The following is a 12,981-nucleotide window of genomic DNA, read 5'->3' as shown; positions in this document are numbered from 1 at the left end:
CAAAACATGCCACAATTATGCAGAGAACAAGACAAGTTACCATTAGTTAACTTTTAAGCAGATTAATAGATTTGACTGCAAAAGGATTGGTATCTTATGGGTACAGGCACTGAATGGATACATCTTTTAATCTGGCAATTCATCGTAAATTACTTCATCTTAGTTTATGTAATCTAATCTAATCTCATGCCATCATTCTCACCCCAGTTATACACCAAGGGTTGTTAGAAGCTGGCACAATAACAGTAAAGACGCGTGTGTGTGTGTGTGTGTGTAATGAATGCTGTATTTAAATAAATCTAAGAATCTCATGATGGTCATTTTAATCGGAGTAGGGCTCTGTGTCTTCCTTACAGTTTTCTGGGTAAAATGTAAAGAAGATGAAAGGGGATTAAAGACAGAGACAACTATGCCAGGATATCTGAAATGGCAGCTCAAGTATTTGAAAGTATTTCTCACTCGTCCGTGGAAAACAAATGACTGAAAATCAGATGACTGAATCTGATTAACAGTGCTCAAGAGCTTTGGAAATGAAGCCCAACTCCACCCCACACTTCAAAAAAGTGTTTTTTTCAGCACTGAAGGATATTACAACTTCAAGGGATAACAGTGAACAATGAAGAGCTCACACTGTATCAGAAGTGTCAGTGTAGGATCGTAACTAAGGGGCCACAAGAGAGAATGCATCACAAATGTGAAGAAGTAAATCCAAAAATATGGATCCTACATCTTTATACTTTTTATGTGTGTTGGGGTATCATACAAGTGTCCTAAACATATGTACCTCATGCTATTATTATCTATATCCTTAACTGAGTCTTCATTAAATAAGAAATATGTACATAATCCATGTGAGTATATCAGTGTTGTACTATATATCAGTATTATACTATATATCAGTGTTGTATATATCTGTTATATTGTATATCAGTGTTGTATATATCAGTGTTGTACCATATATCAGTGCTGTATATCAGTATTGTATATATCTGTGTTATATTGTATATCAGTGTTGTATATATTAGTGTTGTACCATATATCAGTGTTGTATATATGTGTTGTACCGTATATCAGTGTTGTATATATCAGTGTTGTACCATATATCAGTGCTGTATATCAGTATTGTATATATCTGTGTTGTATATCAGTGTTGTACCATATATGAGTGTTGTACTCTTCTCTTTCATGATAAATATTTATTAGCTGCAGTTCAGGACCTACCTACACTTTCTGTTCAGAGTTTCTGCTTCTCCAGTACATCAGTGGTGTCAGTTGCACTGGTTTCCTTTGATGAGGAAGAAGGTTCCAGTAGCCACTCCCAGCAGTCCTGCAGCCAGACCGACTGGGCACAGAGACGTCCACCCACCCACCCACCCACACACACACACACACACACACACACACACACACATTTAATTTCTCAAAAAAATTGATTTTAACAGTTCTTGTGAAATGACTAAGATATTTTTCCACTTCAGGGGTGGTAAGATAACGTAAGCTGGCTAACTATACTAGCCGGCTATCTCTGCTTGTATGTAAAGTAAATTAAAACCACAGAGCATTTAGGCATCCACCCAGAGATATATGTTTGATCCTGCATATCACAAACGTCAGGTGATAAAACATCATTGATAAGCCTGACAAGTTCACTCCACCAGTCTGCAGACTGTGAGACAGGGGCGTGATATGTGGGGGTGGAGCCACGCTTGCGATTAACCAATCAGAAAAGGGGGGCGAGGTGACCAATTAGAGCGGACCAGGCTCATAGAGAGGGGGTGTGCTGTGGGTTTACAGGCAGACGTTCAAACAGGACAGAGGGTGAAGAGAGACAAGCAGTATGAGATAAATCATGTTTTTGGAAAACAGAAGCATGTTAGACCGCCAACATGAGCATAATAAGTCAAACAAAAGTTGCTGGTTAATATAGTTTTCCATTGGGGATTAACAAATTTACCTAAATATGACATCTCACCCTGTATTTTGGTGTCAGGGTTCTGCAGTTCCTTGTGCTGTACGGTGCAGCTGTAGACGTCTTCTGTCTGAACTGGTTATAGGTCCCGTCCGCATTAGGCTGGAACCACTCAAGCAGTTTTGTAACGTCCCACAGTCAAGTACAAAGTACTAAATGGACAATGAGGATAATGTGTTATGTTGTTGCAAATTAGAAAAACAAATCACAAAGGCAGTTCAGATGCCAGATAATGGAACAAGACTAACACAAAGCAGTGAACATACCTGAGCAAACACTGAGCCCCAGATATGTGGTAATTAAACACAAGCCTCTGGGCACAATAGCACGGTTGTGTGTGCAAGTCTTGCTCTTTAACACTATAGCCATAAAAACCATCCCAAGAGATTGGGTCTTCAAACGCAGGTACATTTACAACCATGGGCCAGAAGGATCCACAGGCATGAGGGCACCCTGGAACATCAGTACGCCCTCAATCAACAAACCTGAGTGACAAAAGAGAGGTGAAGTGACAGCATCATACCATCCCAGTTTAACAGAACTCCCAGTGCCCACAGACCCCCAGATCAACACCTTTACCTGAGATGGGAAGTACTTAATAAAATGCCTGACTGTGCAGATAGGTTTTCAGCCTAGCTGGAAATATTGCTTTTGGCTTGCTAATGGAGACTTGGTCCCAGATTTTCTGTAAAGCTGCATTGTGACATCTTTTGTAAAACGCGCTATACAAAATAACTCTGAATCGAAACTGAACTGAAGGTTTAACAAGCCATTCCTTCAATTTAATACATCTTTCCCCAATCTAATAAATTGACATCCCTAAAGAGGGTTTCTTATTTTTCTACTGAAGTAAAGAGACACCTACTGGCCAATAATTATAGCAGCCATCTTGCTGTTTCCAACACATACTGCAAATGTCAACAAGCCAGTATATCCCACTCAGAGGTTGATCTCATTCATATCATATTCACATTCAATTGTCCATGTCCAATAAGTAGTCCATACAGCCAACATACCTCACCTCTGCGTCAAGCTATGCACACACCAAATATGAACTCATTTTATGGATTTTTAAGTACGGGGGGGAAGATTTCACAGCAGTTGAACGTTATAAATAAACCTAACCATTAAGCAGTCCATGCAGCCAACAGATATCAGTTCTGCGTAAAAACATTAAATTAATTTACTGTAAATCTGTCCTTAGCCCCTCATACTACACACATCCTACATCCTTCTCTCTTCTCAACTCTTTTAAAAAATTGTCGTTCAAGGTGCTATATGAACCATATAAATTATCCGTCAATCTGAAGAACCATTTCACCATTTAAAGAAGCACTTTAGTGAAATTGAGCGAACGATTTTTAGGTTAAAGGGTCGGACTGTTAGAGTCGTGATCTCGGTTTCTCTTTCTCACCCGATGCTCGGTATGAACCAGACTTCAAAAGTTGCTTTAATGTTAGCAGCCTGGCTAGCGTTAGCCAGGTTAGCTAACAGAGCTGAGGCGCTGCCTGACAGGACAAGCCAGGCGTTTTCGCGGGCACGTTTATTGCGTCTGTTAAAATCACACTTTAACATTTTCAGACGTGTATTGTGGCAGGAGATCCAGCTAAAACATTTACTAAACCTGGCAAATCGTTGACGTGTAACGTTATATGCCAACATAACGCTAGCTAGCTGGCTGGCTGAAAATATGCTAACGGTGCTTAAGTTGGAAAAGGGCACTTTAGCACGATTAACTAGACAAATTTGTTAAGTCATGTTTAAGACTGACAATTGAAGGCTTAACTAAAACGGTTAAATTAGCCTATATTACTATGGAAAAGTGGAGCAGCCACCGTACCTAAAGTGGTGAAGATAAATAAGGGGAATGACTGCAGGTGTGTTCGTGTAGGAGGAAGAAACGGAATAAAGTGTAATATGACCCTCGAACAGGACTTGTTTCAGTCCACCAGAACACCTTGTTTACCTCGCTGCTTTGGCTCACCAGACTCGCCGGAGTCCAGCCCAACGACCCAAGCTTTCTGAAACCCAGCCGACACTGGCAAAGCTTACCCGGCAGTGCCACGTCTAAGCCAGAACCGGGCCGGAGTCTACTGCTGTGTAAGGCTGGAGCAAAACATGAGCTCTCATGAGATTTAAAAAGAAAATCAAATAAGGACATTTCTAACTTGCCGACATATCGCGTCTGGTGTGAAGCTACACTGTGTGACTGTCCGGAAGAGCATCGCCTTTCTCTGGACAATTTACTATTAAGCGAAATAAAGCGATTTTTCTGTATAAGAAACTGAGTGAGTGAACGAGGGAACCATTTTTGTTGGCTAGCTGCGTCAATGCAAAGACAATTTGCTAACAACATGAACTTTTTTTTCTGATATGTGAGATCAAATTTTTGTATGGGTTTCCTAATGGTTCCAAACAAACGGAAAAACTCAACCACAGCTTATATTACGTCCACAAAATACGGCCATAACTTAACCACAACTGAGCCTCAAGACCTAGATTTAAGCAACTAACTAGCCAATACGCCCCCAAATGCAGACTGACAGTTCGCCAGGCCTAGTGTTTGGATCTCTTTGTACAATTAAGCCTTCATTTCAAGTCAAGTTCATTCAAACCCTTTATTGACAACATATTAGGTCCAAAACTGCAAAAAAAATAAACAAGAAAAATACTGTATAACTAGAAAGGTTGGGTTGGAGTGGCAGTGCAGCAGCATCTGAGAAACACTGTAAGACTAGACCACCTCCAAAAATATATGTTTTACAGGTTTGTGTTAACAAACAGCTTTCGAATGTTCCTCTACAACGAGTCACTTATCTCCAGTTATGCCTTCAAGCATGATGCTACCATATGCTTATTTGTCAGGCCATCATTCTGGAATTTCCCTGAAGGAAAACAAGGCAGCAGGGTGGGAGAGTACCACTAAACCCTGAAATGTGGTGAACTGTGTACCTAATGGAGGTGACACAGTAATGCCAGACCACAGACTTTGAATCTCAGCTCTACAAAAGACTTCACTGTTTACCTGAAAGCATCACGTTAGATGACAGAGTGATGACCGTTTATAGTATTGGGAAGTGGTGAGAAGCTTCTGATTCCCAAGACAGCAGAACACTGATAGTATTACACACATATTTTACCACATCCAGAGTTTCCCAAATGCAGCCAGATTCACTAGATCACAAAGTTCAAAACCCCAAATACAGCAGCATTACTTAGATTCTACACAACTGATGCTGTATGTTCTTTTAATCAAGAAAATCTTAATTGTTGCATATTGCAGTTGTATGCAGATTGTGTATTGAGTTTAAACCAGGTTTTTCCATATTCAGTTGTTATTGTCACATACACAATAGAACAGTTACAGGGTACAATGACATTCTTCGTCTGTGTTCCTTCTGTTCACCAATAAACAAAACTATTCTAGAATTATAGATATTATAAATATGAAAAATAGCGTATAGATTTACATCAGGTAAACATTAACAGACATGTTAAATAAAGTAAAAATGGTATTCAGAAGGGAATAGTTTAATATAAAGTATTCATGGAGTGAGTTGGATAGAAATACAGTAGTGAATAACATGACTAGTTTGACTAACATTGCTCTTATTAAAATCTGCTCCAATTTGCTCAGTAACCTCGTACTGTGGACCAAATGTGCAAAATCTGCACTCCAGGAAATTCTCTTCTGCAAAGGAGTGTGTAGGACACTCAAAAGTTTGATCAGAAACGGTGAAAATACCACGTCCCCCTGCAACGTGTATAAGCCAAATTCACAGGGTCACTGTGATGTGCAGGTAAACTTGTGTTTCTGCAATAGTGGAAATGTGGTCATAAATCAGACAAACAAAGTGTGTTGTTTAATTATGTACAGAGATTTTTAAAATGATGCAGAATATATTAAAATTTAGTAGAATTAATTAAAACCATTTCATGGCATTACAGCTAAACCCTCTGTGCTCTGTTTTACGTATCAATAACTGGCATCATCTCCACAGAGCTCTGATCAGTGAGCTGCTACCTTTTCAGACTTTGTCCAAAATGTCCAAAATGCCCAAAATGTCCAAAGTGCATGTACAGTGCAAGCATTAGCATTAGCAATGTTACAACATTACCTTCATATTCCCACATCTCTTCATACTTATACATACTCATACATATTTAATGCTTAGATACTTAATGCATGCATACGTAATGCTTACATACTTAATGCATACATAATTAATGCTTACATAATTAATGCATACATACTTAATGCTTACATACTTAATGCTTACATAATTAATGCATATATACTTAATGCTTACATACTTAATGCTTACATACTTAATGCTTACATACTGTATGCATACATACTTAATGCATACATACTTAATGCTTACATACTTAATGCTTACATTTTAAATTACTAAAATTAATCACTTAAAACAATGAACAATCATCATAAACACAGGAAAGGGATCATAAAAATGAAGTCAGACTTTACTCACTCTTAAATCACACGTGTGATATAAAGTTCTGCTCTGCCATCTAGTGGTCATGCAGACACATCACACTTGATGCAGGCGATGTCTAAATGTCCAGGTTTTCCCAGAAATTATCCTGGAAAAAATGAGTATAGCATCTTGCCAAACGACACACATTATATTACTCTTCACTTGAGATTTTCAGATCACAGCACATTATATACACATTATATTGTTCCCTTTGATAATTAGGGATGAACAGGTGATGATCCTGATGTAGCGTTTATTGTATTAACATTTTCTTAAGTGTTTATCATGTTTAACATTTGTAATGAATATAGACATGTTTGTATTAATCTATTTTCAATTGTATTTTTAAGCAATCTAGATATGGAGTTTAAATATTTCAAAGTCCTCTGTCCTATAAACAACCAGTGAACCTAAATACTGGTGGGTATTGAAAATGTCCTCACAATATAACAATATAGCCAAGTGTAGTATAAAACAGAAAACCCTGGTGTGAAAACAGTACTAGTATTAGTTAAAGACTGTGCACACACACACACACACACACACACACACACACACACACACACACACACACACACACACATACATATACATACATACATACATATATTTCTAGAGATTTTTAAAAAAAGTCTAACATTGTTGGTTGATTGATTTCAGCCATCACATCAGCAAACACAGATATATACAATACTGATATATGGTACAACACTGATATATACAACACTGATATATACAACACTGATATATGGTACAACACAGATATATACAACACTGATATATACAATACTGATATACGGTACAACACTGATATATAGCACAATACTGATATACAGTACAACACTCATATATGGTACAACACTCATATATAGTACAATACTGATATATAGCACAATACTGATATACAATACAACACAGATATATACAATACTGATATACAACACTGATATACAGTAACTGTTGTGTTCTGTAGTTGACGTTGTGAAAATGAGCTGTAACGTTATGTTATACTCAGTATATTATTTCATTATTGAAATGTTTCGAGTATTTTGAAAGGTTTTTAGTGTTTCTAAGATTTGATTAAAGTAACACCCACTCTGGATATAACTTCAGGAGTGTTTTTATAGTAAAAGGAACCGCTTTAAGGGTTAAGACCAAATAAAGTAAAATAGTGAAAATAGTGTCCTATAATTATCACTCTAATGTACATGTTTTTATTTACTGAACAATCGATAAAGGGTGTAGGCAGTGAATAAATGAACACAGCTACATTTTATTTGATTGTTTTTATTCTTTATTTTGATATTTTGTAAGTCTGTCCTGTCCACTGTCACATTTAGTGAGTATCTCTCACGGGAGATTTTGCTCCAGAGTTTCCCACTCCAGAGTTTGTTTCCTGCTCCCCAGGCTCCGCCCCTGGCTCCGCCCACTGATAACCCACACCTGGAGCTTGGGTGCCTTATAGATTCATTAGAGCGTCTATAAATAGTCACCATTTGCCAAACCTAGACACTGATACGACCCTGTCTAGGCTGGGAGTGCAACAGTGGTAATAATGAATAATGGAATGCAAACCAGATAAACAGGTTGTTGGCAAAGATCAAGTGTATTTACAAGTTGTGGTGTTCAGTTACAAGAAACTGGTGCAATAGTTTCAGGAGTGACCCAGTCCAACACAACAAACAAAACCACACTAGAAACAAAAAGACAACTGACTTAAACTAACAATCAGAAACATCTACACTGGTATAAACAGAGATAAACACACACCCAAACAAACAGCAGCCACTCCCTACCACCAGTGTGTAAGTATATGCAGAACAACACACACGAGGTACATGAGACACATATTGTCCAGCAACCAAACCAATAAGGGCCAAAGCGAACCATAAATCAAGTGGAGAATCCAAAGTCATACACACAAATCCAAGCAATCACAAGATGAAAATGCAGCATAAATATTGTCATCTACATACACTCCACCACATCCCAGCAGCTCTGATAGCGCTACTTCTGCTATGCCAGTAAATCAGTCAGTCCCCTTATCCATGTCTACTGCCGACATCCTGTCCCAAGCCCTCACCCCGGTTCAGTTCAGCCACCCGATTCACTCCTAATCCCAAGCCACCAGTATTACCTGCTTCTGTCTATGGGTTAGACTCTCTGTTAGAGCCAGGTCTTGAGGTTCCTGTCCTACATTCTGTTGGTCCTGATCTTCCAATCACGACGACACCTATCCCTGCGTATCCCCTGCCTGCCCCTTTTTCAGAAAACACATCCATGTCTGTTCCTGCGTTCTTGCCATCTATGTCTACGTCCATTCCGGTATCCAAAAGTGCTCCAGTCCCAAGTCGACTCCTAGGTCTGTGCCAGCGTTTGAACCTCAGCGTTTGAGCCCCAGCCTGCTTCGCGGTTTGCTCCCTGACCTGTTCCTGCATTGATGCTAAAGTCTGGGCCTCCATATGGGCTGATCCAGTCTGGACCTTGGAGCTGACCTTCTTCTTCAAGGTCACCTGGTTCATTCTCGTCTCCCTGTCAGACCACCCAGTCAGTGCCCATGCATCAGCCTGGCCTGTTCCGCCCTGGATATTTGCCTGGGAAGCATTCCCCTCCTTATGTCCCCGGACGCACCATGTGTGTGGTCGCTTTGGTTCATATCCTTGTGGTCGTCTGTGTCCGCGCATCTTAAGTTCTTCCATCTCATGTTTGTCCCTGCCCCTACCATTTCCTGGCTCATGAATGTGTGACATCCTGTAACGTGTTTCTCTTGGTCTGTCCTGTCTCTCCATTTTTCTCCTTGTCCGGTTTGTCCCTAGTTTCTCCTGTCCGTTCCGTTTGTTTTGGTCAGGATTTAGTTTTTTCTCTTCTTGTCAGTTCAAATGTCTGGTGTGTGCCCTCTCTGTTTAGTCGCGATTTCACCCTGTGCCCCCTCTCCTGGTGCTGTTCATTTTTCTGTCAGCCCGGCCATGTGCACCTGTTTCCTTCTTAGCCCTGCCTTGGTTTACTCCCCCTTACCTGTTATCCCATCCATTATGCTAATTGTCTCCAGCTGATTGTACTTACCTGCGTCTGCTCCTGTGCATTTATAGCCCCCTGTTCCCTGTTAACACTGCAAAGTATTGCTTTGCTGCTCTTTGTAGTCTATTCTGTCTAGAACACATTAGACCTTACCAATAGAACATACCACCAATAGACATTAATCAGACTTCCTTTGTCTCTGTTTAAAAATGGTTAAACACATATTTATTTATTTTAGCATTGCTCAGGGGCCCAACAGTGGCAACTTGGCAGTGGTGCCAAGTTGTCATTTTAAAAAGAAACTTTTTTATTAACTAAAAACTGCTTCATAAGAGGTAGTCAAATATAGATTTTGGTAGTCAAAAGAGGTTGTCAAATTTATAATTCAGTGTTATAATTTAAAAAACAAACCCAAAACCCTAATGTGCGTACTGTTATGGTGACTACACATTTGTTCATTATCAGGTGGATATTACTATGAGAGGAGAAGCCAGTGTCTCTACAGCTCCAGGGATTTAAATGACATGGTGTTAATAGATTCATACATTTTCAACAAGATAGAGTGGATACGGTTCAACAGCACAGTGGGCAAGTATGTGGGATACACCAAGTTTGGTATTTATAATGCAGAGAGATGGAACAATAATACAGCACATTTACAAGAAGAGCGAACTAATTTAGATGCCTTCTGTAAGTACAATGCTGAAATCTGCTACCCACGTATAATGGATAAGACAGGTGAGCCTACTGAGTAAAAGAAACAAGTCACACACTGCAACATTCTGTATATTCAGACACAATCAGACATTTATCTGCAAATGATGTTATTTTTTTATCCCCTTATCCTATAGAAGTCCTAAAGATTTAATAATTAATATTAAGATAGATGCTGTGTGTATGCATATGTGTTTAATTCTGCAGTTGAACCAAGGGTCAAAGTGATGTCCGTGAAGCAGGCCAGTGGCAATCATCCAGCTATGCTGATGTGCAGTGTGTACAACTTCTACCCCAATACCATCAAAGTGTCCTGGAGCAGAGATGGTAAACCAGTTACCTCTGCTCCACTGAGGAGCTGGCTGATGGAGACTGGTACTACCAGATCCACTCCCACCTGGAGTACACACCCAAATCTGGGGAGAAGATCTCCTGTGTGGTGGAGCACGCCAGCTTCCAGAAACCCATGGTGTACGACTGGGGTGAGAATTATTATATCATATTAGACTAAAATGCAATAATTTACATTGACTTGCCAGTTTATGAGGTACATCTATCGAGTTTCTAAGGTGCACATATTCAGTAGCTGTACCTTTAGGACACCAGTCCTTTTTCAGTCAGGTCTATGTACCAAAATATAAACTGATCTTTTACTATCTTGTTCTCTGTACAGTTGTGCCTTGTTTCCTGTGGCCATTTTCAGTAATGACCTGTTCTTAAAAAGGCAACAGATGTCTGTATATGTTTTATATGTAAAAGCATATAAATAATTTATACTGAATTTGCCATAAACCATATTTTAAAATGCATTTACAATCTACATGTATAAAAGCATTAGGACACCTACCTGACGCTTTTATCCAATTATGAATTACCACAATTTGAGGGTTAAGGGCCTTGCTCAGGGGCCCAACAGTGGCAATTTGGCAGTAGTGGGACTTTACTGGCAACCTCCTGATTACTAGTGAAGTAGCTGCACCACAGCCTCACTACACTACATCTTCAAGCATGTGTTTGACCTCCCATTCTAAATCCACAGGAATTAATATGCCTTTGTAGTTATAACAGCTTCCACTCTTTTATGAAGGCTTTCTACAAGATGGAGTGTGTCCGTGGAAGTTTTTTCTCATTCATCCAGAAGAGCATTTTTGAGGTCAGACACTGATGTCTGGCCTGGATAGGTAGTTCATCCCAAAGGTGTTTGATGGGGTTGAGGTCAGGTCTCTGTGTGGGCCAGTCAAGTTCTTTCACACCAAACTCACCCAACCATGCCTTTATGGACCTTGCTTTGTGCATTGGGACTGATTTCCACAAACTGCTTTCCACAAACTGTTCCCACAAAGTTGGACGCATACAATTGTTCAAAATATCTTGGTTTCCTGGAGCATTAAGAGTTCCCTTCACTGGAACTGAAGGATCCAGGCCAAACCTGAAAAACAACCCCATAATATTATCCCTCCTCCACCAAACCTTACAGTTGGCACAACACAGTCACGCAGGTAACGTTCTCCATCTAACATTCGTCATCGTGCTTGCTGATGTTATTTCCAGAGGAGGTTTGGAACTCTGCAGTTATTGAGTCAGCAGAGTGTTTTTTGCACTATGCAGCTCAGCACTCGATGACGCTACTCTGTAACATTACATGGTCTGTCACTTCATGGCTGAGGTGCTGTGGTTCCTAAACTTCTTCCACTCACATTTGATCATGGTGTATTTAGGAGGGAAGAAATTTTATTAACTGTCTTTTTGTAATTGTGGCATCCTATTACAGTTCCACTCTCAAATTCAGTGATCTCTTTAGAATGACCCATTCCTTCACAAAGAAGGTTTGTGTGTAAATTCAGACTGCATTGCTTGGTGCTTCATTTCTACACCTGGACAGTGGTTTCCATAATCCACCCAGAGTTACATACCATCGTAGTTACACAGTGATTCATAGCGGACTGCCTTTCCATCCCACAGACAGTGCTTGACCCTGCCAGTACTGCCACACTATGGCAGTTTTGTCACAGATGAAGAGTCCCTCCAGGGATAGTAGGTGTTCCTTATAAAGGAATCATGCAGGGAATATGATATTGGACATACCTGGTATGACTCAGCCCTCAGCATGAGCTGCCCATGCTGTGTAATGTACCTACTGCATATGATCTTTAACCTTAAACTCTCCCACTCCACAGACCCGTCTCTTCCTGAGTCTGAGAGGAACAAGGTTGCTATTGGAGCTTCAGGGTTGGTGTTGGGGATCATCCTATCAGCCGCTGGATTCATCTACTACAAGAGGAAATCCTCAAGACCTTACTAAGGTGAAGGAGAGACTGTGTTAATGCTGTATTAGCTCATGGTTACATTGCTATCTGCAAATGAACCATGCCGTAAAATGCACGCACGCGCACACAAATACGCACACACACAGACACACATAGACACACACCCACACACACACACACATAGACACCCACACACACACACACGCACACGCACACGCACACGCACACGCACACACACACGCACACGCACGCACACGCACACGCACACACGCACACGCACACACGCACACACGCACACACACACACACACACACACACACACACACACACATAGACACACACACACACACACACACACACACACACACACACACACACACACACACACATAGACACACACACACACGCACATAGACACACACACACAAAGTTCACTGAATAACAGAGGACTCATGTAAGCATTAAGTATGTATGCATTAAGTATGTAAGCATTACGTATGCATGCATTAAGTAT

The 12,981-nt window shown here is 40.2% G+C and overlaps 1 pseudogene; it reads left to right on the top strand.

Moving 5' to 3' along the window:
• The first annotated feature begins 9,908 nt into the window (after positions 1-9,908).
• On the top strand, positions 9,909-12,517 carry LOC113591562 (annotated as a pseudogene).
• The last annotated feature ends 464 nt before the right edge of the window (positions 12,518-12,981 follow it).

This window comes from Electrophorus electricus, chromosome 18 (assembly GCF_013358815.1).
Source record: "Electrophorus electricus isolate fEleEle1 chromosome 18, fEleEle1.pri, whole genome shotgun sequence".
Classification (NCBI taxonomy): Eukaryota; Metazoa; Chordata; class Actinopteri; order Gymnotiformes; family Gymnotidae; genus Electrophorus; species Electrophorus electricus.
Note: the sequence above shows the minus strand (reverse complement) of the source record. Positions and strands in the feature narration are given on the sequence as shown.